Source organism: Prinia subflava, chromosome 3, assembly GCF_021018805.1.
Source record: "Prinia subflava isolate CZ2003 ecotype Zambia chromosome 3, Cam_Psub_1.2, whole genome shotgun sequence".
Classification (NCBI taxonomy): Eukaryota; Metazoa; Chordata; class Aves; order Passeriformes; family Cisticolidae; genus Prinia; species Prinia subflava.
The window spans coordinates 74,264,208-74,290,762 of NC_086249.1; the positions used below are offsets into that span (position 1 = coordinate 74,264,208).

Sequence of the window (26,555 nt, forward strand, 5' to 3'; positions counted from 1 at the left end):
GGTGTAGCAATATTTGCTACACTGAAAAAGGTTTGAAAGGTTAAACAATTCACAGAAGAGGATGTTCAGCAAACAAAATAATAACCTTAACAATTCTGTGATTGCTTTTTTATTTCACTCTAACCAGAAAACTCTTAAAAATTTGTAGTATACTCCTGCTCTACTCCAGAAGTCCATAATAGAGTGGTCACATCTATCCTAGTCTCCCCTAACTCCCAAAATAAAACAATTAATTATTCTGTGAAGATTGTTCTGCGCCCACCAGAAAACAATTTTTTTCTTGCTGCTATTTCATACTTGATTAACATAATAATCAGTAATTCAACAAAAGAGGAATGCACCCGTTTTTAGAAGCAGCAGTACCAGCAACAGCCAATTCCTTTGTCATCAGGCAATAAATACTTGTAGCAAGCAAGGAAGTGCACATTACAGGAATCTGGCTAATAACATGGGTCTATATGAAAAGCAGTAGCAACAAGACATAGTCTCAAACTCTGTCTTCCTTGTACGTTACCTCTTTATATAAAGCAATTTGGCAATTTGCCTCAAAGGCACTGTAGGTTGAAAAATGAGACGAAAAAAAGAAGTCCAAAATATCATATTCCAACATGACTTACCCCTGATATTGTTAAATTCTAGACTGAAGTAATCTGATAGATCATAAAACTAGGATGAAGAAATCCCAAATATAATCACACACACACATTCATTGCGGATTATGACCCAAAAGGGAACCCTGACATAATTTCATGTGCCCTTCTTCCAGGATGATCCATCATTCAGTCTAGTGAAAAGCACTTAATGACCATCACTTTGCCTTCCAAATATAAAAAGGGGTTAAGTGATGCTACTTCACATTAATAAGGGGCTTTGATGACAAGATAAAATACAGCATACCCCAAGTACCTTTCCTACCTTGAAAACAGAAGCACAGCTTTTAATTTCTGCACATCCATGCATTAACCCACTGTGAGGGCAGGGGAGCAGATTTACACCAGAGGCCTTCTAAATTGCCTCACACCAAGCAGCTTGTTAAAAACCAGAAATCTTCAAATGAACAAATCACCAGCAACACATGCAGTGCCACCATTACCTCAGCAGAGACTCTCGAAGAGGCTACAAAGAAATTAAACTGCACTGTCTTCCCAGTGCTCTCCTGGCATCCAGCAGTGACTGAGCAGCCTTATTTTCATCTTGGAGGCAAGCTACACATGTTGGCCTGTACACAGAACAGCCAGCTGGGCTAGACTGACATGGAAATATTTCTGTCCATTAAACATGCAGTTTTAGCATTAACATCCTGAAGACAATGCTGATCTGGGCAGAGTCAATTAAAACAAAAATAAACAACATCAGACTGTCGTTAATTCAAGCAAATACACCACTGTGTACGTAGTTCTGAGCTACTCTCTTCAGTCCTCATTATCAATTTTGTGCTCCTGAACAGAACACTGGTTTTATAGCAGCTGTTTATTAACAGGACATCATTTTCCTAAAACAGCAGCAGAGATTTGGACACACAAAATTATTTCCTTCAAAACATCATATTGCATTTGAATGCAAGTCTGTTTTTAAGACAAAAAAGAAACAAATCACTTCCTTCCCTAGAACCACAACCAGTCTGGTGCTGCCTGGCATCGCCACGCTTACACGCCTGAAGTGTGCCTGCCTGGCTGCAGCCCGGTGAACACTCCTCAAACTCACCTCCCAGCTCCTCTCACCCTCCTTCTGGCATCACTACCAGGCAGGGAAAAGACTAAAATAAGGGTACATCCCTCAGGAAAGGGAGTCATGACCCTCAGCAGGGTACTGTGCCTGCCCACTCCAGCCATGTCCGTCCGGTTGCTGTAGGTCCCTCTCTGGAGGAGCAAGGAAGTTCCCAGAATGATGAAATGAGGAACAAGTTCCCAACAGGAAAGTCACAGTGATACTGAACACACAAGCACCAGCACCCGCTGAGGTGGCCAGCAGGACATTGTCAACAGAGGGATGGATGCCACTACAGCTCTCACTTCCTCTGCTCAGCATCACACACTGTCTCTTGTCAGGCTGTTGGAAACAACACAGCAGCTAATTGATCCCTGAAGGAAATGCCCAGGAGGCAGGGGCCAGCTCACATACAGCCCTCTACCTGCACCTGCACCAAGTGCCATGGAAAAGCACCTACCCCAGGGTTATTAATGCTCAGGAAGCTCATCCACTTGGAAGAGCCCTTAGCTGGGGAGATGCAGTTATTCATCATGTTCTGTCTGTTTTACAAGGCTCCCTCAAAAGAAAACTCATACCTGACTTAACACTAAGACATTCAAGAACCAAGGGATAAAAGAAAAAAAGAAAACCCCAAAAAGCCCACTTACTAAAGGAAGCTAAGGACAACGTCTGCTTTGAAAAAAGACTGATGTGGATGCACTGCTACTAAAAATGGACCAGAGCAGATCATCACACCCTATGCTAAGCCAGGCAAACAAGGGGCTGGCTGCCCTGGGGGTTTGACACCTGAAAACGGCCCCATGCCCTGTATCTGCAAAGAGACTGCAGTCACGGGCATGCCAAGCACTGGCGAGAAACAGGAGCAGCACATGCTTCACCAATATGACTGAGCAGAAAAACCTCTGAGCGCCTAGCTGGGCTTTCTATTTTAAGAACTGGTATGATTCACGTTACCTTGGCTCTAAGTGTTTTTCAGTCTTCACCATATCTACCCTCATGATAAGCTCATATTAAGCAAGCGCTGGAAGCCCTGACATTTCAGAGCTGCGGCGCAGAGCAGCCATACATCACGCCGGAGCCTCCGGCATCAGCAGGCAGCTGCATCCAGGTCTCCCAAGCACATATTCTGTGACCTTGCCACTCACTGCCCTTCCTGCTGATGCACGAGTGGAAACAGAAGAAAAATCAGAAAAATCCCTGTGATGCACTAAGCATTGTTCTGCTGTAGCACAGTGATGAAACTGCAGGTGGGGAGATGGGGACAAAGAACCCCCACAGAACTGTCACTATTTAATTGAAAATTAAGCAGTAACCAATATTAGGCTTGTTCAAGTGAAGGCCCACTTTGCCCCATATGCCTGATGCTACCAGCAGTTGCCCGATTGCATCTTTTTCTGTTCTTCAGCTGTACTAATGCATGCTTTCATGACAAAATACAGGTGGAACTAGTACTACTGCAGCTAGGATCACAGGCAGCAAATATTACCAAACAAGGAAGGATCTAGAAATGTATGTGCTATTTGGGATTATGAAAAATAACTTTTCTACTAACAGCATAGGCAAAAGTGCTTATATCCTACAAAACACTTGCTTAAAAATAATTTAATTTTTGTACTTGCTAATATATATATTAACGTAGGTTTCGCTGTTCTTGATTTGTTCTTTTCAAGTCTGAAATAAAATAATCAACAACAGCAGCCCGCATTAAATATTTTATCTGTTCTGACTCATTTTTTTCTTACTCGTAATACTTGGAAGAGACTAGCCACTTCACTGCAAAATTCTGCATCACCAAGAAAACCTGAAGGATTGTAAAAGGCAGAAAACATCAATATGCATCTTTATACCCTACTCAAAGAAAGTAAGAACACAAATATTTTCCTGCAGGAAACATAAAGTTGATAATTTCTTCCCTTATCTGACAAGAAATGGCTGTCATTTACAAGTTGAAATAAACAATCTGGATGCTAAAGTTTTCCTCAAGTAAGAAGAGTGCACTGAGGAGATGACTGCATAGGAGGAAATAAAGGGAAGTACTGTCACAGCCAGAACTTTAAATAGTATTTGGAATATTTCAAATCTCTGGTTGAACTCTAAAATTCTACCACATTTTCTAGCATTTCACACAACATATATATATGCAATTGCATTATTATTTTGGTTCTCCATGTCAAAACATCACAGCATGAGAAAACATTTACTGTAAGGTTTCTTAAAATACTTTTTAGTTTAGAAAACCTTTTGAACAGACAAAAAAGTCTTAATAACTAGAGATTTAAAAATAATTTTAATGTCTCTTCAAATAAATTAATGTTATGCACTACAATCTGTAATATACAACATATACACAGAGAGTCTTTCAGTCAAAGAGATTTAAAATAGATTTATAAAAATAAATACTATTTCAGGTTTCTCTATATCAGTAAACTGAGGTGAGGAAAAAACATTATGAAAGAGATACTGTGGGCAAGTGATGTCTGTTCATTTTTACATACAAAGTAGAGGCAAAAAAGTTTTTTTTCTCTGTCATAACATCGCTGCAGCGATGGCTAAATACCTAACAGATTTGTCCGCTGGGGCTGATACTACCCTGAAAAGAGAAAAGAATGATTCTATTTGCCCAAGGTTTCAAAAATGTCACATATTGTTTGGGAAAGCAAGAGATGCATCCTGAAAACCATGTAAGGTTCCATTTCTCCTCAAATGACCAAGCTGAAGCCAAAGTCCTTTCATATTTTTTAATGAGGGTACACACTGATCAGGACTGACCACTAACAGTCATTTAAATCCCTCCTTCCTCTTCAGTCCTGTGGAAATAAACAAGATTTAAACAAGTAAGATTAGACCATCCCTACCCTACTGTTCCTAGTAGAAAACATGTCCTTCTCAAGCTGTGCTGAAGCTGAGCTGATGCAGGTGGCTTTTCTGGCACAGGAGAAGAGGTGCCAGCCCACAGGGTGGATCACAAAGAACCTGAGGACTTGAAGGGGTGGACTTTGAAAGTAGAGGAGAACACTCTCCATCCCCTGAGGATAAGGAATTATCACAGCTGACCCTCAAAAGTTGCCAAGGTGTGAGGCAATGCAGGTCTTTTGTCCACTCTGCACTCCTGTGCTGGCAAGAATGGAAATGCCTACAAGCCATGGAAATAGGCAGGTGTTTCACCACATGTTTATACATATGGTAAGAGCTACAAGATGCTGCAGCTGCTGCAATTGAATCTCATGCTGTCAAGAGCGGTACTAAAATCTCTGCTGAGAAACAGGAAAAGAGGTTCCAACTGAAAGTACAACTATGAAACTGAACAAAACAAACAAAACCACCTTTACAGAAGCATCACTCCTAAGACATTGCATGATGCAGTGCAAAACCTGCAGCTGATGTTTTGTACATGCAACTCCACCTGGTTGGGGAGGTTTGCATAGACCTGTAAAGAAGCTGCCTCTGCAGGCTCTTACCTTGCCCAGCTGCAGGACATGGGGCAGACTGCAGCTGTACCAGTTACCAGGGGCTCTGCAAAGGAGAGAAGACACAATCAAGTCTGCACTTGGACTGAGGCAGAATAAAGCCACCCCAGACTCCAGCCATCCACCTCTCCAGCTCTGCAACACCTGGAGTGACTGGCTGTTCACAGGGAAGCTGTGGTGCTGGATCTGATGCACAGATCAGGCATGTGCAGCTGTTCCCTCAGACATCCCTGCCAGTGAGGCAGAGTGTTATCCCAGCATTGACTGTGGTTTCCAGTTAATAAATATACAGCCACACCACAGCACCTGGTCTGAAGAAGATACAAATACACACATGAATTGAATGTCTTCAAAAATACGGTACTTGGACATTCCCAAATCACCTGTAGCAAACTACTGCACATTGATGCCAGAGAGGAATCCTTCTGGGAAGGCCCAAGAGCAGCAGCAACAAGCACCGACACGAGCCTGTCTGGTTTCATTTGCTACACCCACTCGGTGACACAGAGAAAGCTTCATGGATGAGCAACGTTAGTGGATCACTCACTCAGGCTAAGTGCAAGGCAGTATCTTCCCTCAACACCACTGGAGAAATATTTGCAGAATGTGAACCCTCAACTACAGCTCTAAGAAAAGTTTGCCATGGCTTTAGAGTAAGAGATGAAACAGACTGAGACTATCTGTGAAAGGAGGATGCAGAAGAGGGGAGATCTGTTTTAAGCAGCAAAGAGAAGCAACAGAATGGAGACTACTCACAGCTTCTTATGGCCTAGGAGGAGACAAGGAAAACAAAAAGTTACAGAAGAAACTTCAAGGGGAAGCAATTAAGTGAAGAAACAGAAAAGTCATTATGTACAAAATGACTTTGAGAAACTCCATGCTATGGCATATTGCAGAGGTTTAAAAGCAAACAGATTGAAGAAAATTAGGCAAAATGTAGAACAAGGGCTATTAAAAACAATGTCATCTAAATCTACTGGAAATCGCCAAATCAAAATTTTACAAGAAACAGTCAATAGAACTTAAAATGCTTTTTTTTCCTACATGTCCACTGCTGACCACTATCTGAGACAGCAACTGGCCTGAGTAAGGTAAATCATCTGAAACCACACATACTCATAACCCATTAATTCCTCTCTGTGCTATGGATTTCACTGTTTTTTAATTCATCACTTCCTAAACTGACCTCTGTGGACTGCAGATCAGATGGGTATCTATAGGGCCATGATAAATATTGAAATAAGCATGTTTATCAAATTAGATTTTGATTATGATGAGCACAACCAGAAGAGATTCTGACACTTGACATACTGTTGAAGTTTGTCGATTGGTGTTCACAGAACTATTCTAATAACAAAATTATTACGTAAAAGATCATTCCCAATATACTTGAGTTGTTGATTTTTAATTTTTCTTTTTTAAGGATAAATCAACTAAACAGTTGTACAAATATAGCCTACATCTACCTTAGGGCCCTATTCACTTGGGATTTTCTTTCGGGTTCTCTTCTATTCTGCAGAGATTCAATCCCTTTAATAACTAGACTTCTAATTCTATGCCTTAAGTTTAAGAATTCACTTCACTTTCATTTTCTTATGGTTTGCCAAATCTAGATAACTAACAGTGTTCTCATGTGATTCTTACAGGTTTATTATCTCAAACCTTTCCAAGATACACATCTGAAGTTATTCTGTCTCTCTTCTCCCTCATAAGGAAATAACCCAAAACCTCCAGCCAGCACTGTATTGCTGCACGCTAAACACTTAAAAACCTGCTTAGAAAAAACTACTTAGGAAAACATAAGCATGCTTAAACTTTTGCCTGTAAAGCCCAAACATGGTAGAGAACCATCTCATCTGAGCCATTCATTTCAGTGGTGAAATCTGTCTGAGGTTGTCTTTTCTAACTGCAATGGCATGGAACAATGCCTCATAGCCCTGCTAACAGTACAGAATCAGGTGGGAGGAGAGGCTGATGCTGGTTTTGTGTAGAAAAGAATTGCTAAGCCCTGACCCCTCGAAGACAAAGCATTGGTGCAAGAGTAGTCAAGGCCAAAGCTCTATTTGCAGAAAATCAATAGGTTATGCACAATAGCAGCAGCACTCAGATGTTCACAGCTCAGCTGGAGTCTGTAGATCTGGTCTCTAAATTCAGAGTATTTGACACTGAAAACCAGAAAAAAACCCCAAAAGTTCTCCCTTCCCCACCCCCCCCCCCCTTTTTAAAAATTTAAACAGTCAAAACAGAAGCAAGCTTTGAACTAAAATTCTTGAAATTGAGATGAGTGAATCCCTTCTCTTTGCCACTCCTTATGGTCTTTGGTAGCCAGCCAAATGGCTCAGCTTAGCTTCACTTTCCACATCAGTCCAGAAGTTGAATAAGTAATAAAACTTGCATGAGGAGAGGGCTTTATAATCACATTAGAGACATGCAAGGGAGAGCAGTTACCTCGGTTCACAGGACAGCCTGAACAAGGCTTCATAATGAGGGACAGGTGTTGGCACCAATTAGGAACACTCAGCTCACCACTGACATTGGCCCCTCAAAGCACTGACTGCACTTTAATCCTCTAAGCCTCATAAAAGAAAAGCAGAGTGGGCAGACAAAAAAAAAATCTAAAAATGCCTCTGCAGAGGATTGAAATATTTTTGCTTACTTAAGGGAATAAAATAGAAGTGTCACAAAGCAGAAAGTTCATTATGAAAAATGTTGAGTATATCAAGAATCTAAATCTTCTGCACAAGCACAGTATTTAATTTTAGGAAGGGTATCACCATGTATAGTATGCACTCATCACAACTATCAGAATTTATATCCAGAAAAGAAGCACAGAATAAAAAGGAGCAGAAGCAGCACATGTAAATATTGAGGTAAGATGAAATTATTCCATCTATGCCTACTAGCAATTCAAGCATTATGGGATACACAAGATAGATTTTAACTAAGATTATTAAGGAGTCCTGCAGGCTGAAATGTTGCTGTTAACTGCTTCTTTTATGACTTCCTCCCCTTTAAAAGACTTTATATTCTTTTAAAATTCAGAAAGCTTACATTTAAAAGGTGATACCTGAAAGTTGAAGGTATATAGATTCAATTTACACATTGTAAACACCAACACACACATTTATTTATTTATTTTAAAGTACCAGATCCTCCTTCACTTACATGCCAGGTCATGAGGTAGATGCTTTCACTTCAGCTGATGACATCACAAGCTCCTAAAAAAATGAAAGGAGTGCTTTTAGGTAGTAGGAATGACATCAGGCATTTCATGGTTGAGCTACAATTTAATTTTTGGCAAGTAAGTGAAGGTTGAATTGTATTTTTACTGCAACTTTCCCAAGCAAATGATATGCCCAGAATACAAAGCTTTTAATTCCACAATTCTCATCTGATATGTGGAAAAATGAAATGTACCAGCTATATGTGCACATACTGTGATAAAAATGCAGTAAGTACTACTAAAAACAAATTTATAATAATATTCTCAAAGCAGATTTTGCCATCCTCTTAACATGAATGGGAACCAACTTTACTAAAACCAACAAAATTAAATTTTAATTAGTATCTTCTCTATCTTATTCTGGGAATACAATCACTTCAACAAAAACATTCAGATAGATGCACACTTATTCAGATGGGTTAAGGTGTTGATTTCTCCTTATAAACTGATGCTTCCTTCATTCAAGAGGGTCTTCTATGAACCAGGCATGCTTAGAAATTCACAGGAGGGCAAACAAAATAAGCATAGAGGGAAAGCTCCATGTGGCTCCTGATTTAATTCCTCACAACATTCCTCCATCTTCTCCTTGACAATCCCAAATAGCTTTGCTATCCTGCCAGGAATTCTGCTTACTTGCCCTTTTTAATCGAGTCCTGAGCCTTGAGCAATATTAAATATTGGAATAGAGGAATTTTTCCCTCCACCAACTGCCCCCCTTCCCCTCCTGCAGGATCATGCACATGTATGTTTTGTGCCCTGTTGTAAGGCACATGGCAAAGGCTTTAAAGCCATCACACCCGACAGATTAGTTGCAGCACTCCTCAGAGATGTCAGCAGCCCCACCAGGGGCTGTCCTGGCAGGCAGTCCACCCCATGCCTCCGAGCAAAAAGTTAACAAAAACAGGAAAGCTACGAGCTGTGGAAGAAAGTATTAGAGAGCAAAAATGCAAGTAAAAACCAAAGAAGCGATAACTGCATACCCTGTCAGAAGAAAAAGAATTTAAAAAGGGGATATGACAATGTTTTTCTAACTGAAATAAGGCAGTTTCTGGCCAAAGTGTCAGCACCATACTCTAACATCTGCACTCCTCCACCCATCTGGAGTACAAGAAAAAGATGCAACCACCCATCCACTGAGGAGTGGCACAGATCCCATTACTTATTACAACTATTGTTGCTCAACTTAGGCTGTGGCATCAAAGGAAAACATTTCCTTACAATCTGGGGGGGGTGGGGAAGAGAAGGGGAACACATATTGCAGCTCCTGTATGCTGACTATGCAAAATTTTGAAGATTTGGCTCAACTAATTCTCTTTGATTTAAAGTTTCACTTTGGGGCATTTTTTGTGTGTTTGGTGGGTTTTTTTTGGAGGAGGGTGCAGCAGAGGTGCTTGGTTGGTTTGGGGGTTTGTTGTTGTTGTTTTAATCTTTCTTCTTTTTTTTAATCTTCCTCTTCCCATCTTCCTGACATTCACTGGCTATACCCCACATTAAGCAATTAACTTTGAGCAATACAAGAAGGTCTGTAGATCAAAGCAGTACCAGAGCCAAGGTTGTTGAAACATGAATCACACTATGTGGGTCGGGTTTTTAACTTGAGATAAAGAGACACACTCTGCCACCACACAGATGGCCCGAAGCAACCCACAGGGTCCATGCAGGAGCTTCTCAATGCCATCCAGAGGAGCCAGCTCAGGGGCAGCAGAAACTCCTGGCACACAGGCAGTGGGGGTGACCAGAGGGGCTGGCTTTAGCAGCCCACTGCTGCTCTGCATGGTACTACCCCGCCTGGTACTCTGCCTCTACCCTCCAGCTAAGAAATGCCAAGAGCCTCACCCACAAAATGAACTGGAGGAGGGAGGGCAAGTGAAGAAAATAAGTAAATAATTAATAAAGGCCTAGCTAAACTCTACAAACATGACTTTGAATGGATTTTTCTTATGACATATTTCATTATGGGATAATTCTTTAATGTCCCAATTGAACTCATTTAATATAAGTTTTCCATAGAAACACAAGCAAAGCCCTGGTTGTGGCAGCTCAGATGGCATTATTAAAATGCAACACAGCCTACAACTTTTAAGTGTGAACAAAACCACAGCTTTTGCCTCCCAGCTGAACCACAAAACTAATATATTTTTGAACTCTTCATTAAAAACACATTTATTTGCTCAGTCAAATGCCAAGATGAACTCTGACGTACTGGAAGGTTCAACTATTTTTTTTTCTTTCTTTAATCCTTACAGTATGCAATCATAATCTTCAGTCCCAACTTTACTTATTTCACAACCATGAACAAATATACAAAATGGGATGAAAAATACAGTTTCCCCCACAAAATATTTCCTCCCTCCTTGTTTTAAAAGCTTTAAAAGCTGTCTTAACGTATTGATTGAGAAATACTAAATTAAATCACCTCAAATTAAAGATCAGGGGATTCTTTCCCAAAAGATTAAAAAAATGGAAGAATGCCAACCTCCTCATGAGCAGCAAGTTCAGGAGCAGGATAAAGAATGCACAGAAGATGTTCACCCTCCCCTCCAGACTGCCAACAGAATTAACTCCTACTTTCCAGTTGCACTTGAAAAAGTAATGGGCCAGAAACAGAAAATGTGGCATGAAGAAACGGAAGAAAAAAATTATAGGAACTAAAGGACAGTGTAGACACAGAAAACAAACTTAGAAATGCACAGTAGCTTTTCATAAATACTGCCTGAAAACTAAGCATCACCAGGGAAAAAAGCATCAGTAAGATTTATTTCTTAAAATACAACTTAAAACAACAGAAGGCCACTTGGAACACAGATCTATTTTGGTAGTTATCACTACTGTTATACTATCGCTCTCTCTGTAATTTACCACAGTGCTTACCAACAGCCAAGCCACCAAAACAAGAACTGGACTGGTTGAAAATAGAGCTTGGTGCTTTTCTTGTCAACCATCCCACACATTGCACTGCCATTTGCAAAAACAGAGATGGTCACAGAAAAAAGACCTGCCAGGGTCCTGAAGAAGGAGAGCCAGGTAGGACTGAGAGCTCAGACTCTGTGTAACAGAGGCTCCTCAGCTCCTCCAGGGGAGCCCTTCCATGCTGTGTGACCCTTACTGTCAGCAAGTTTGTCCCAGCACTTTAAATACACCTTTCCCCACGCTGCTCAAGCCTTCACCAGGTCTCTCCCACCACTGGACCCTCTTCTCTTTCATCTCGTCTCAACACAATTTGCACACCAACTTAACTCTCTTGCCAGTAGGTCCTTGTCTTTTCTCCAGACTAAATAAAACCCAGTTCATTCACCCTCTGCTTACAGGATGTCTTCTACACTTCCGATTCTTCTCCCTGCTGCTGTCCACCACCATTTCCAGGACTGGCACACAAAACCAGTATGAAGTTGTGATGTCCTGGACAAAGTCTTCTATCTGAATCTTTCCCTGCACAGAAAATGCTATTCTCATTTGACAGAAAAATATCCTTTACTGTCACAAGTTGCAAATAACAATCCTACATATAAACTCCAGTGCATTTGCTTTTGTAAGAGCATCAACGTTGTCTCAAGTCCTGGCTGTGAGCAGTTATTGCTGCTGGGGCGCACTGCTCCCAGCCTGTAGGCATGCAGCCAAACCTTTATGGCACAGAGCTGCCCCTCCATGCCCTGCTCAGCCCATCCAACCCCTCCTTCCAGACTCCTTCTCCAATCTGTCAAAGTAATTCTGAGCTCAAAGCATCTTCTCAAGTAGACATGCAGTTCAACACAGCTTGATTCAGGTATTGAATGAACAGAGTCCTCATTCTTTCACCCACATCATTAATTGCAAATATTAATTCACCTGTCTTGTTTGAAACTAATTAGCAATTATCACCTCAGTTTTCTTAGGAGCTACAAACATTCCTGTGAGCATTTCAGCTAATCCATGCTTCCTTAGCTAGCTCCTGGTAATATGGATTGCTTGAGAACTTGCATCATCTACTGTGCAACACCTACCTCACAAATTCAAACTTTCAAAACTAAATTAGAAAGCTGGTCTTGTGTTGCTTCACATCTCCTTCATAAATAATCCCAGGGATATAACACTGCTTAGGTGGGAAAGGTATTAGAAAATAGTTTCATAATTTCCTGGGTTTTTTACAGTCTGTTTCAGATATCTAGCGCATACAGACAGCTCCCCATGGACTACCAGTAAATGTCACACAGACCTCTTACAAAAAGCAGATCAAAAATTTAATACTACCAAGACAGCAAGAGAAATAACACCAATAGTTTTTGAGATTATAAATATAGTATGAAGCAGGAAGGGAATGGTGCTCTTTCTCTTATAGTTCTGGAAAAATCAGAACAAGTATCCAAATACCAAAACAGTATCCATCATATTTAACTGAAGAGCTATTTCCAGGCAATACTTACCCTACAATGATTAGAGGTAGACAAGAAAGAGTCAGTAAGCTTTAAAAAAAGTCTTGTAAAATCCCTACAAAGTCTTTGTAGCAAACAGTGTTGGATTTTTGCTTGTAATAAACTGATTTGTTTATTCTTCTTCTTCACAAGCTTCTAAACTGTCCTAACTACAGTGAGTACTCTGCAGCTTCTTGATTTTTATTTCTCTCCTACATTGGCTTAGCCAACAAAGTAATTCAGTATAAATGCACAATTTCATTGTAAAAATCTAAAGACAGCCCATCTCACATTAAGGTAGATCAGAAACACTGACAGCATTTAGTAAAGCCCGCAACTCTCTAGCACCTTCACTTCTTTCCACTGTCACTAAACTATTTCATGACACCTTTATGCACCAACAAGCCTATTCTTAATAACAGCCAGTGATTTAGTAATTCCCAGCAACCAATTAAAACTTGCTGGAAAAACAATTTCCCACAGTGGCTTACCCCATTTTCAGACAAACAATGCAGCAGGATGTCTAGAATGACAGGTTTCATAAAGCAAGTTACAAGTCACATCAAGACATTTTATTAAATGCTCTGAAGTCCTGGGCCCCAGGCACTCAGATGTGCCCAACACAGCAGTTATTTAGCTTGTGTGTAGTGCCAACCATTCTGCAAAACACTCAAAACATCTTATCGATTACTAGAAAATAGTTGTTACACAACATAAGCAACACATACATGCAAAAAAATGAGTAAGGCTGAAAAAAGTGCCCTTACAGGGAGACGCTATTAAGGCCAACATAAACACCTACTTTAGGATGCAAAGTTGTTTACATTCTTCATATACAGGTAGGAGATTAGAATCAGTCAAACAAAAGCCTGAGTCTATAAGAGATGAAATGTAATGGGATAAATTCAAGAAAAACCCAAAAAACTTAGGCTTAGCATTAAGGAAACATCCTGAGAGTCAGAACTGCTGACCCATGTCCCCAGGGGAGGACTGGAGGCTGCAGCTCTTGACGTTTAAACAAAGATTGGACAAGAGTCCTGGTTGCTGCACGGCCAACACAACATGCTCTGCAGAGCTCAGCTCTTCTCAACCCAGCCGGAGGGTAAGGCAACAATAAACGGGACTTGAGTATAAAGAGCACTGCACAAAGTGGTTTGTTGGGACTGTCTGTGCTGAGGACTGCACCTCGCCATGCAGGCATGGTGCTGTGGAGCAGCAAGTACTGTGCATCAGCTACCCCACAGAACTCATGCATACCACTGCATGCTAGTGAGAGCAAAGCAATCCCAGGTAGCTATTCCACCATTCCATCTCTCTTCCCTACATCACAGACTGAGGGACATATATATACCTGACAGATGCTGTGGTGTACAGCTGCATGCAAGGACAGTTAGTGCACAGCAGCTCAGATCCCTGCTCCTCTTTTGCAGGACAAAAAGTTAAGGAGATGTGTTACTTCAGCCTGGTGCGAGATGCATCTGTCTCTGAAGAGCAGGTATTCCCTGCAGCAGGACGCACCTCAAGGCAGAGAACACAGCAGAAAGAAAATACAAATGCATGAGGCAAAGGCTGCAGTACAAGCTCTAAACTGAGATAAAAACATTGAAAACTGGCAGGAGGCTCCCTGATACACAAAGCCTAGAATGGGGTACAGACAGAAGCAACAGAAGTATTTTAGCACTACTACTTGAACTTGAAAACAGGTCTATGAGCCACAGAGCAGCAAAAACAAGCTATTTATGAGGATCTGGAGCAAAACAAAATAGATGCAGTTCTTGAGGAAGGAGATTACATGTCCTGCTGTTAGCCACAGCCACAGGCTAGCCACTTGGATTTTAAGTATCGACCCACCTCATTCGACTTGTACCTCCTGTACTAAACAGATGTGTTTGTGTGCATTTCCTGTGGCTGAGTGATGGCAGTACTGTTCCATGCTATTTCCTGAAGGGAAGTTCAAACCAACACTTCAGAAGCAATAATCTAGATGACCTAGAAGCATCTTTTTCCATAGCCAAATTCTATTATTTAATGCAACTATATTTGTATACAGTTAGGGACCTTTAGTGGAGATCTTAAAATAAAAAACAAAACTATTTAAGTGTGAGAACTTCTAAAGTATGGTAAGATAACAGATGTTATGTTTCTGATGGCACAGCTATGCCACTTCCCACCACACACACAAGAGAGTCACAAATCCTAAAAGCAGTGTGTGGATACTCCACACAATGACAATATAGAATATGAAGGGACATAGTTAAACTTTGGACCAAAGTAACACCAAACTGCACTTCAATGCATTCAAGCTAGATCTCTGGAAGAAGAAACAATAAACCCCACATGGTTTTAACTCCCCATGCAGCCAATGCAGAGGTCTTTACAGTGGGATTCAAAGTGCCCAGCATGTTCAGGACAGCCAGCTCACACACCAAGTTGGGAATGATGCCAGAAATCTCTCTTCTCACAGACTCAACTACCGATTCGCAGTCCTGTAAATGGACACCTTCAGCAATCAGATACATGCCTGGACCCTTCTTCCCCCTCTCGTCACATGCCCTCTTCAGGCATCAAATTTGGCATCCCATAAGGTGTCAGTAGTTGCCACATCTGCAAAGACTGTCCTTAGTTTCCACCCCATCTTCCCAGCCCTCCTCTCCTGTGCACCAAGTCTGCCCCAGTGCTTTCTCCCTTCTCCTCAAACCTTTCCATTGCACAACTGCTGCTGCCTACCTGCAGCACTTAAGCATCTATGGTCATTCCCATCACTTCACAGGAAGATCACTCAGTGCAAGCATTTCTTATCTATGCTGTGATATTTTGCTTCAACCATTTACTTGCAGGATTACCAACCACCAGTTGCTGGGGAGTTTCAGGAGGAGCTCCTGGCTCAAGCCACCACCTGCTTTTACACAACAAATGAGCCTGCTGAGCCTCTGTTCCAATCCTAGTCAAGGCAAAAAGGTAAAAAAAGGAAACTACAAACAAAAAGATTGAGAATAATTTATGCCTGGATTACAGGAGGAAAGTTATCTCACAACTGGATGACAGCAAGAAAAGATTTTGTCTCCTTTTCCGGATACATTATGTTGTGATGCTCACCAGTGTACAACACAGGATTCAGAAAGGCTACAGAACACACTCTTGAGTTTCTTCAACTGCTCTGGCTATGTGGAATTTGAGTAAACAGTAATATAGATATACTGAATATTCCCGTCCCTTAAGGAGATCTCAGTAGCTACAGAAAAATAACCCTCATAAACAGCTTACCTCAAATAAAACCATTTAGTCAGTATTTAACTGAATGACAGCTCCCAGAGGAAAAAAAAAAGTAGGCAAGAAAAAGGCAACAGTGTTAACTTCACTTGATTATCACAGTGATTTGAAGTACTTTTGACATCATTTATCAAACCTCAGACATTGGTATTTATGATTTTTCATAAGGAAAGCCCCTCTGTTCTTTCATGGTCAGACATCACACCAGCACCCAAACTGTCACCTTCTCCTGCAAAGAAACTGCATAAAGAAATAAAGCACCCAAGCTCTGCACTTAGACTGCAAAAACACAAGGCTTGGAGCACAATCAAATGACGATTAATGAAGCAGCAGACACTAAAACATAGTAAACAAGACTTCATCAACTTCAGCCTCTGTGGCTGCAAATCTCATAATAGCAACAAAATATGTCTCTTCCTTGAAGATAACTTAAATGGTTGGAAAGGGTTGTATTGTTTTTTTGGGGTTTTTTTACTGCAGTGAAGGAGGAACTTGTGTCAATCCTTTTCCAGAGTCATTCTCACTCGGTTAGACAAAACACATGACAAGCTCTGAGAAACAAGCAGGGAAACTTTGGTCTTGGTGGAGTCAATGGGAACTAAACCCAGCACCAAAATAAAGCCAGAAATTAGCAAAACATTTATCTGATGAATTTGTGAGTAGAATTCCTAAATGACAAAACTGAGTTTATTTCTTCTTAAAATCTTCTGATGCAAATATATTGGGGAAGGGTGGGGGATTGCAAGACCAAGTTGTAATGCAAGAAAACTATTACTTTTTTAAAGTACCCACTGTAAAAAAAACTTACTGTCAAAAGGAAAAGCATTTAATAAAATGTTCTAAAATATTTAGACCTTTCTGATTTCTTGTAGTTTATTAACGTAAGACTTCCACTATACAAAGCTGTTACCTCTATGGAGGCAAAACTTCTGATATTGTTTAACACAGGATAAAACTAGACTTGGGTAGTCTCCCACCCACATCACCATGGATGGGATTCCACCAGTTCCAAGAAGGACAGCAGGTAACACTGCCCTTCACAATAAATTGGCATTTAAAAAAAATAAAAGAGAAAACTTGCCTTAATAGATTTACTCCCTTAGAGTTTTACATTACTTCTGCTTACCTGAAGCACAAAAACCTCTCTAATCCTGCCAGACTTGGAAAGCTCAAAAGCAGAAGTAAACAAAGGAGCTGAGCTTCTTCACCTTTGAGAGTAGCCATCATGCAGTTAAATCCACAATTCTGACTGAATAAATTCCTATGAACCTAGAAGAGACCACAAACAGACAGAGGTGCCATAGAGTACCCTACTGTGACATTAAAACCTCCACAAGACAGATCTAAAGACGCTTTGCTATGGCCAAAGGAATCTGGTACAGGAGTGAAGCTGACTCAACTTATCCAGCCCTTGTGCAAAGCTGACACTAATGCCACTTCAGAATTAGGTGGACATGACCAGCTGGATCATTATAACAGAGTTACACCACAGCAACACCTTCAAACTGTTATGAAAGCTGACTTCTTTCATAGAATGATCTTAGGACAGATTCCTTAAAACTATTTAAAGAGGGGGGAAAAAAAACATTTTGACAAAAAAATTTATCATAAGGTCACAAATGTTTAAAATGGGTTTGATACAAGTAACCTGGACAAATTTAAGTGTTGTAAAAGTTACTCCACTAAACCAATGCTTTGCCACCGTCTGATGCTTTCTAGCAGTTCCTCCCTATATAAAAGCAAGTTTGTTTTGAAACACTCTTATTATCTGCACCAAAGTAAATACAATTGCTGATGCATGTTTAAGTCAAACATACAGATTTAACTTCCTTAACCAAGCAAAATTTACCTATGTACTGGCATAACACAGAAGGCTTTTTGTTAAACACTAACTAAATAGTCATCACACCAACATCAGCATTCACCAGGAAAAAAGTCTTATATCGCAAACGCTTCTTTTAATGAATTTTTAAAAATACAACTTGAATTTGCTGTGTATGATGCTTTTGTACATACACATATGTAAACCCCCCCTAAATGTACCAGCCACGAAAAATAAAACCTCACAAAAAAACACTGATGAAGGAAAAGGCCCCCTTTATCAGACTGAGCAAACTTACACCAAAAAAAAACCCCAAACCAACAAGTCTGCCAAAATACTTTCAGGTTGACTGCAAATAATCTGGAAGCCCATACTGTCTGTAGTCTGGTACAAGAGACAAATTTAATTTTACCTAGATGATTTATAGGGTCCCAAGAAGACTGTGAGACATTCACTGTTAACACTGTTTTCTCCAATAATAAAGAAAAAGTTGGAAAGTTAAGTCAAGAAGAAGAGGGGACGGCCAAAGGGAGCCTACAAAGGCATCAAAGACATGGACAGCTGAGAGAGATAAGTAAGAACTACAAATCATGTTCAAGTTCTCATCTGCAATTGAGGCTTTACTTTGTCCCTTTTCTAAGTTTCTTCAGACTTTTTTTCCAACTCTTAACCCATTCATACTTCAAAAATGGACTGATTCAAATGTAGAAGTCAAGCACACAGAAGTCAACACAAAAGAAAAAGCAGTTCAATAATCTTAAAAAGAGAATGGCACCTGCACACGCTACTAGATTTAAGTAACCTAAATTAATGCACATCTCTGTTTGCTGCTACATATAGAGGCTTCTGAAAATCTAGAACAAGTACACAGAAGATGCCAAACAAAGGATCTAAGACAGCACTTAAGCCAGATTAATCCATGTAATGGGAATCACAGGGCTCTGACTGATACTGAGCTGATTGGCAGGAGTGTAAGCTTTCTAATAACTTATGTCCCATCTTCTGAAGTTTTATGGCATTTACAGAGGAAGAAAAATGAAAACATCATGCATCAGATCCATATGTATTCAGTTTCAAGCAACACAGGAAAGAATACTAAGAATATTATGTACTGAAACAAAGTTTCACCTCCTCCTTCATGGAGCTCAGGGCAGAATCCCATTTTCTACAGTATTATACCATAGATATTCTGTGTCTGTGCAGGTGTATACAACCAAATAAGGCAAGTCAGATCTCCATCAAAACTGCAGAAACACACATGAATGTAACCTGCCAGTCACTGGCAAAATCTCATTCAGTTGCCATTTTAAGTAAACTCTTTATATACTAGCCATATGCCTAAGTATTTGCATCAAAAATAGGTTTACTACTAACTTCAGCAATCTGAAAAATACCTGAATAACGAACAACTTCCACAATTTCCATAAAATATCACTGGAAATTATAGTATGATACATTAAAAAGTACAAAACTACAAGAATCAAAATGAAACTACCTGAATTTACAGATACCAGTTGCAAAGGGCATACAAAATCATTTTGCATCATTTCTATTTATATAAAAATATGGAATTATTTCATCCCATGGGTTTTTTTCATCTTTTTCTTTTTTGGCCCAAAAAAGTGAACAAGCACTAACCAAAAAAAATGAAGAAAATCAGTATCTGTTACACTTCCTAGGTATGCCAACAGCCAACAATATTGTTGCTCATAAACATGTACCTTATAATAAGATCAACTTTTTGGTTCCTCCCTCACTCTTAGCACATTCTGTTGCAGAGCAGCAAGTTCAAATTTGTCAGGCAAAATGCTTCACTTACTTCTTAGGATTGTTCATTTCATGCTACAATGGAAATGATTACATTGTTAACGTAAGGAAGACTGCAACTTCATTATCAGGTTTAAGTATCTCCCTTTCAATTACTTAAATGACAGGCAATTTGATTTTTGTAAAAGAACACAACTGCTCTTGAATCAGGCCCAAGCTGAAGAGTTGCTACAACTCTCCCAAACAAGGTTAACGATGTCAAAGCGTAGCAGCAATGCTGACAGCCAGTACCCCTTCCTTTTTCAGAGCTCCAGTCAGCAGCCCAGGAAAAAAAAAAAAAAAAAGCTAACATAAAAAGCTGTTATCTGTGCTTGAAATGAGCAGTTTTTTCCTCCCTCCTATCAAACATCTAACAAGTTTACATTGCACTGTAGAGTAATCACTCGTTATCACTATTTCAGTCACTATTTTCCTGCTGGGAAAAGAGTCAATTAATATGAAAGCAGGAAGAGGAGCACCACTTTACTACTGCTCTTTCTATCCAAGTATTAATAAAAGTAGGAGAGGTATTAGTCCTACCTCTCTGCTGAAGCTCCTCCTGGCCAGATAATTGCTGAGCCAAACATTTTCCTCTGTGTCTCTAACACATTCACATACTGAGTATTTCAGCTCCACAAGGTCTTTGGTTTGCTTGTTTTTTCATTAAAGCAAAAACATGGGCAGGACATGGGCACTATTTCCTATGATGAGTCCTCTACAGGTACTTTGATATCAAAGCCTGCAAATGAACACTGAGAGAATATTAAATAAATTCAAGCAGTTAAAAGCAGAACAAATAAAGAGAATTAAACAACACAAGGAGTCGCACTAGGGACATTTGTTTCTTCCCTTGACAGTGTACACATTTCTCCTATACACTTGTATATCCAGCGGTTCAAGATGTCAGGTTTTCTGACATGTCAGGAGATAGAAAATACTACCATTTTATTCTGCTATACTTGATATGTAGGGGAAGATTTAAATGATTGCACACTAATCACACTAAAAGTAATGATTTTCTTAATATCATGGTCTGTAGAGGAAGCATTATTTTAAAACTGTCTGGTCTGTTAAACCAAGACTTACATTTTTAAGTGGTATGAATGAAAGGTCATAGTTTAATTATGGTTTCCAAGGGCTTGTGACAAGACATGTTATTGTAGCCCTTGTCTAACACTTGCAGTAAATCCATCATTTATCTACAGATCTCAAGAATTTCACTCATTCCATATTACACAATAAACTATACAGCACAATTAAAAGACAGCACTCAGGCATAACTTCTCCTATGCAGCTCTCATCTCACTATTCTCTCATCAACCCAACAGCATATTCCAAAACAAGAACTGCCTGAAAATATAAAATACAGCTTGGAAAACTCTTCACAACACAGTCCCACAAAATTAACTACTTCAAATAAATGCCCCTGGTCAGCTGTTTCACTTTGCTGCACCTTGTGTGTGGGGTATCACCTCTCCCTTTGTTGGACCTCAGGCATCCCAGTCTCTACTCATGCACTGCACTGCGCTAACCCTGGAAGCTGTTGGACTTGCTGCGCACCAAACCACTTGTGCAGGCATGAAACTGCTCTCTAGGGCAAGAGCCTGAGCCTTTCACTAGCAAAGGCTATCAACATCAGGAGCTTTAAGCAGATAAGACAGACCCTCAGAAAATATTCAAGCAAGAACTTTTTAGAGCAAGGTGGTGAAAAAGGAAAGAAAGGGGTTGGAGGAAGCCCAGAACAGTAACAAAATAATACATAATTCCCTCAAGACTGTGTGACAAGCATATTCAGTTTAGCAACCAGTCAGGCATGTGTATAAACCTGTTTTTTAGCATCTGCAAGAGCTCTAATTAAAACACAAAGAGGCATTAACGACACGATATATTCGCCATTAAATTCAATAATCAAGAAATACAGCTCTTTAATCTAATGCTGTAACAGGTGTACTTTGAAGAAGAAAAGCACTCCAAAGTTTTCTAAGTTTAACAAGCTAAGGCAAGCATCCCAGTATTTAACCCAGGAGAAAGTTTTAACAAATAGCAGCAGCAGTCACGAGCTTATCCTCCCACCTTCTCCTGCTTCTCTGAAGAGGGCGACTAAGCAAGCGCCAGTGGAGCCTCCGCAGTCATGCTCACAGCTCGGGGTCTCTTCCATTCTTTACATCCCAGTGAAGCCTGCATTATAGCTCTACAAATGCAGGAGCTTTCCTTAGGTCCAAGATCACGCATCCCAGACTGCTCTAATCCCCAAATTCTTGATCTCCTACACACTGAAATAAGACATTAAATGTTGGAAAAGTTCAGATGCCATCTAGAAAAGAGTAACTTGGAAGCAAATGAATATGAAAGAGTGAACAGCCCAGGGAAACTGGGAGGTGCTTGGTAATTATATTGGCATCTTTCTACAGAAGGCAACACCCAGTTTGTCACATTACATTTCTGAAATTTATTTGCCAGATGCCTTCTTGTAGTCAAAATAAGTTGAAGTATCAATAAAAATAGTATCTATAGACACAATTTTTAGGGGTTCTGAACATCAGACACACAGTTGTAGCTAGAAAACAGCATAAAGAAAAGTACTTTTAAAGTGACAGGTGTAATTGATCATTTAACAAGAATAAATATAAAATAAATCAATTCTCTAATTAAATCTCTGTTCTTTTTATTAGCAGTATTAGATTAAAACAAGCTATGTGCTAAAATGCAAAATTTCATACAGTTATCTCACTTTTCAGAGGTGCCATAAAGTCCTCCAGATCTCTAGCATCTCTCACTCCCACCTGACCCAGCCTCCGCCAGCACAAAACCTGCCAGGGCCTTGACATAACATTTTGTACATCAGCTCTTCAAGATGCAAATAGCATCTGTTGGCTTCCATTACATAAATACCCCCGATAAGAGCTATTATTAACTTGTTCGTTTCCATTTTAAGTAAAGTATGTAAAAATTGTATTTATGTCTCCAATTACATGAAGCCTCGAGCAGTATAGGCACTTCCAATCTTCAGAAAAGAGGAACACCACACAATTTCTGAGGTTTCCCTCTCCGTAAAATTCAACAGCCCCCAAGTCCCCTTGTTATAGCTCCCACAAAAATTGTGGGAGTGGAGAGATTAAGTAACATGCAAATAGCAAGTTTTGGCTCAGTCCATTTCTGTCCACAATGAAAGGAGTCACCAACCAAAACACAACTCCTACCACTGATCTAGACAAAACAGTAAATTTTTGGTTATAAAATGCATTGAGAGAATGGTAACTATACTTACTAGATTATTAACTTTTAAATTTTGGTTGAATACAACATTCTTTGCTATCAAATTGCCTGGTATTTTCTGAAGAGTGGGCATAACACTGCACCATTAAACCCATTCAAGTAATAGCCCCCCAGAGCACATACCAACTCCTGAAGAAAACTTCTAGGGACTAAAGGAGAAAGACAAACCACAGAAACAGATGTTTACATGACATTTCCATCCATGGATGATAGAAGATGCACTACAGAAACGGGCACACATTCCTTCTCCAGATGCATCCCATGTCTTGCCAAGCTAACCAAAAATACGCAGGCACTATGCCTTGCTTCTCACCCACTGGGGCGTGATGGTCAGAATTTAATTACAAAGATTGAACAAGCTACCTAAATAGACCACAGGGAACACTGTAGGAATGCTTCAAGCTTAAGTTAGCTTGTACAGGGTTCAGCTTCACTTCTCCCCATCAGGTCTAACAAATCCAGCCATTTTCACCATGGCCTTGGACATTTGCCAACACACTAGCCAGGAGCTGAGGTCACCAGTCAAGGCATCTCTCAGGCCAGCTGCAGCAAGCTCTTGGGGAAAATGCTCTACAGCACTCAGCACGTGGTAGCTACTACAGTGACCATGCACACGTGTCTCTGCCCCTGTGTATATACATAGAAAACTGTACAGGTAAAAATAATACTCAGTTGTAGATAAGAAGACATCATATAAATTCTTCTCCATAAGCGAATCACCCAAGTTCATTAAAAGTATGTATAGCCTAAAAATCACAACAAAAAGCTCACAACAATCCCAGTATCCCAATAAATCCCACACACAAACTTCCTGATTTTCCACTGCTGAGAGGAAGTCCACAGAAACTCAGAGAAGAAAACAGCTGCGTTTATTCTAACACTACACTGAGATCTCTCTATCTATTCCAGGCTCTTACATTCACAGCGGATTTTCATGGTTTTAATGAGATCCCAAATGAACAGGCATCCTTGCCAATAAATGCCACTGCATATGTTCTCTAGCAAACCTTTGGGGGGTATCTCCTACACGCACGTAACACAAACATAACAAAAAAAGACCTAACTCAGAGGAATTTTTCCTGCTGGGGGAGGGAGGCTTTTTCTGTAAAAGGAACCTAGAAAGAGGAAACATCAAAGCAGGAACAGGTAACAGAAACAGTTCTGCTACTTTGATTACTTTTACTGCATCTAAAGTCCAAGTTTTGCAAATAAAGCTTTCTTCTTTTCCTCTCTGCAATAAAAACAGGGCACGTCATGTCTAGTCTGAAAAGAGGTCAGAAGTTCAGTTAAAAAAAACCAAAACACCACAAACTTTAGATCCTAAAAGTACTAGTTTGCTTTTACTCTGAAAAGGTACATTCTTAACTAAAGAGACTTCAAATTGCATTTTCTCCCATTGATAATTGCAGGTAAAGACTTTTCTGATGTCTCCTTAAGGAACTCTGTGGCAGGCTTGAAAGTTATGCAAACATGCCGTCATCCAGGTCGACCTTTCTGGCCTAAGGCTCTCACATTTTCAAGCCAGCTCTCTAACCAGCACTAAGGATGCGGTCCCACTGAGTAGAATGAGCAGGCGTGCTCAAGATGCTCTACAGAACAGCCCACAACAAGCACCAACCTGATGTAAAAACCTGGCTGCTGATTAAGCATCTTGCAAGCACCAGGACAAAACACATTTCTCTAAATCTTTCAGTTTTAGTGCAAAGACACTTTTACATTAACAGAGAGGCACAACAGCTTTCAAATATCTAGTGTGTAGTAACTGAAGGTTTTCTAATCACACTTGAATGTTGTTTTCAACATCCCTTTTCTCCTGAACATGAAGAAAACCACCATAAGGCTTTGAAGCGCAGCACAAATTTAGTGACATTTTAATAAAAATACATAGCTACTCACTATAACAATTTGCAAACAATAGCTGAACTCCTCAAGTAACTACCAATACTTTTTATAAAATGACTTTAGATAAAAGGCAGAAAAAAGTGGCGTTTATTTGCCTGTTAAGATGTAGTTTAGGGTGCTCTGTACCATATTCTCCCATTAATCATCCCATTATTATTTGCAAGTGATACTTTTTCTACATCTTCAGCCACTAACCATACCGGTCGCGGAAGCCATGCCTTTGCAGAAAGACGAACAGCATTAAGGAAAGCACCACGCAAGGGAGGAAGGTTTGATGCGGAGAGTAAAGTCGGGACCTTGCCGCTCCTCTGCCTACCGGCACAGGGGGCACTGGGGCGCCATCCGACCCCGCCGCTCAGGAAAAAACTTACCTTGGCGGCGCGGCCGGGCAGGCGGGAGGGCTGCGCTAGCGCTTCATTGTCAAACTCAGTTCTAGCAAGTTCCTCGACATACCGGCGGAGCGGTGCTCGGCGGCGGACAAGCGCCCGGCTGGCTGTCTGTCTGTCTGTCTGCCCACCCGCCAGCCACGCCCAGCCGCGCTCCGCAGGGCCCCGCCGGCTCGGGCACCGCCGGGTCGCCGCCTCTCCAGGCTGCGGCGAACAAAAGGGCGCTTGGCCGGGGGTCGCCCGGCCCCTGCCGCCGCCCGCGGGCGCAGCGCCCGCCCGGCTCCGGAGCCGCCGCAACTTTTCCCTCCGGACGCGGCCGGGGCCGCAGCGCTCACACCGCACGGGCTGCCCGCTGCCCGCCGCGGCTCCGCGCGCTCTCCGCCGGTGCCCCACGTACCCGCAGCGGCCGCCGCCTCCCCGCGCTCGCCGCCGCTTCCTCCTCCCTCCTGCCCGGCCTTGGCGCCAAACGCCGCCGCCGCAGGCCCGGCGCCTCCCCCGCACAGGCCCGGCGCGGCGGCCCCGGCGCCCGCCCCCCGCCCCGCCTCCATGCGGGCAGCCCGGGCCGCGCTCACCTCCCGCCGCCGGCCCGGCCCGGCGCGCCGCCGCCTCCTCCTCCTGCCCTGCCCGCTGCCGTGGGCGGCCGCGGCCGTCAGGGCTGGCGCTCCCGCCGCGGCGGCGGCTCCTGCTGCGGGTGCTGCTGCTGCCGTCCCGCGCCGGCGCGCATCGCCCCCGCCCGCCCGCCCGGGCCCGTGGCCGGCGGCGGCTCCCGCCCTGCGTGCCGGCTGCTCGGCGCGCCCGCAGCCCGGCCCGCTCCTCCTCCGGCGGCGGCGGCCGCACAAGAGCCCTATTGTATTATTGACACTGCTGGGCTCCAGGCCCCGCCTCTTCCCCTTCCCTCCCTGCCCGCGCCGGGCCTTCCTGCCAGCTGCGCCGGCAGAGCCGCCCCCCGCCCGGAGAGCGAGCGGGAAGCGGACGGCAGGGAAGGAAGAAGGGCAGCGCGTCTGGTGAAGGTGTGGAGCGCATGTCCTGTGAGGGACGGCTGAGGCAGCTGGGGTTGTTCAGCCTGGAGAAGAGAGACTCAGGGGTGACCTTATCACTTTCTACAACCACGAAAGGAGACTGTGCCTCTTCTCCCAGGCAACTAGCGACAGGACAAGAGGGCATAATCTAAAACTATGACGGGAGGTTCAGGTCGGACATGAGGAAGAATTTTTCCACAGAAAGGGCAATTAGATATTGGAACGGGCTGCCCGGGGAGGTGGTGCAGCCACGGCCCACGGAGGTGTTTAAGGAAAGAGTGGACGT

General features: G+C 41.8%; 1 protein-coding gene across 14 annotated transcripts in view; it reads right to left on the reverse strand.

Annotated features, from left to right (window-relative positions):
- JADE3 (jade family PHD finger 3) overlaps positions 1-25,993 on the reverse strand; it is a 64,904-nt gene extending 38,911 nt beyond the window's left edge. Inside the window, exons 1-7 of one of the 14 annotated variants that reach the window (XM_063392482.1) lie at positions 25,236-25,622; positions 21,760-21,959; positions 20,227-20,438; positions 19,602-19,722; positions 17,185-17,327; positions 8,343-8,395; positions 5,169-5,223 (exon numbers count right to left, since the gene is read on the reverse strand). The gene's annotated coding sequence lies outside the window, so the exon portion shown is untranslated. Of the gene's footprint in view, positions 1-5,168; positions 5,224-8,342; positions 8,396-17,184; positions 17,328-19,601; positions 20,064-20,226; positions 20,439-21,759; positions 21,960-25,235; positions 25,623-25,647; positions 25,784-25,822 lie in introns of those variants that run through there. The other 13 variants (XM_063392488.1, XM_063392483.1, XM_063392481.1 and 10 more) reach the window with 13 other exon arrangements.
- Positions 25,994-26,555: the final 562 nt, after the last annotated feature.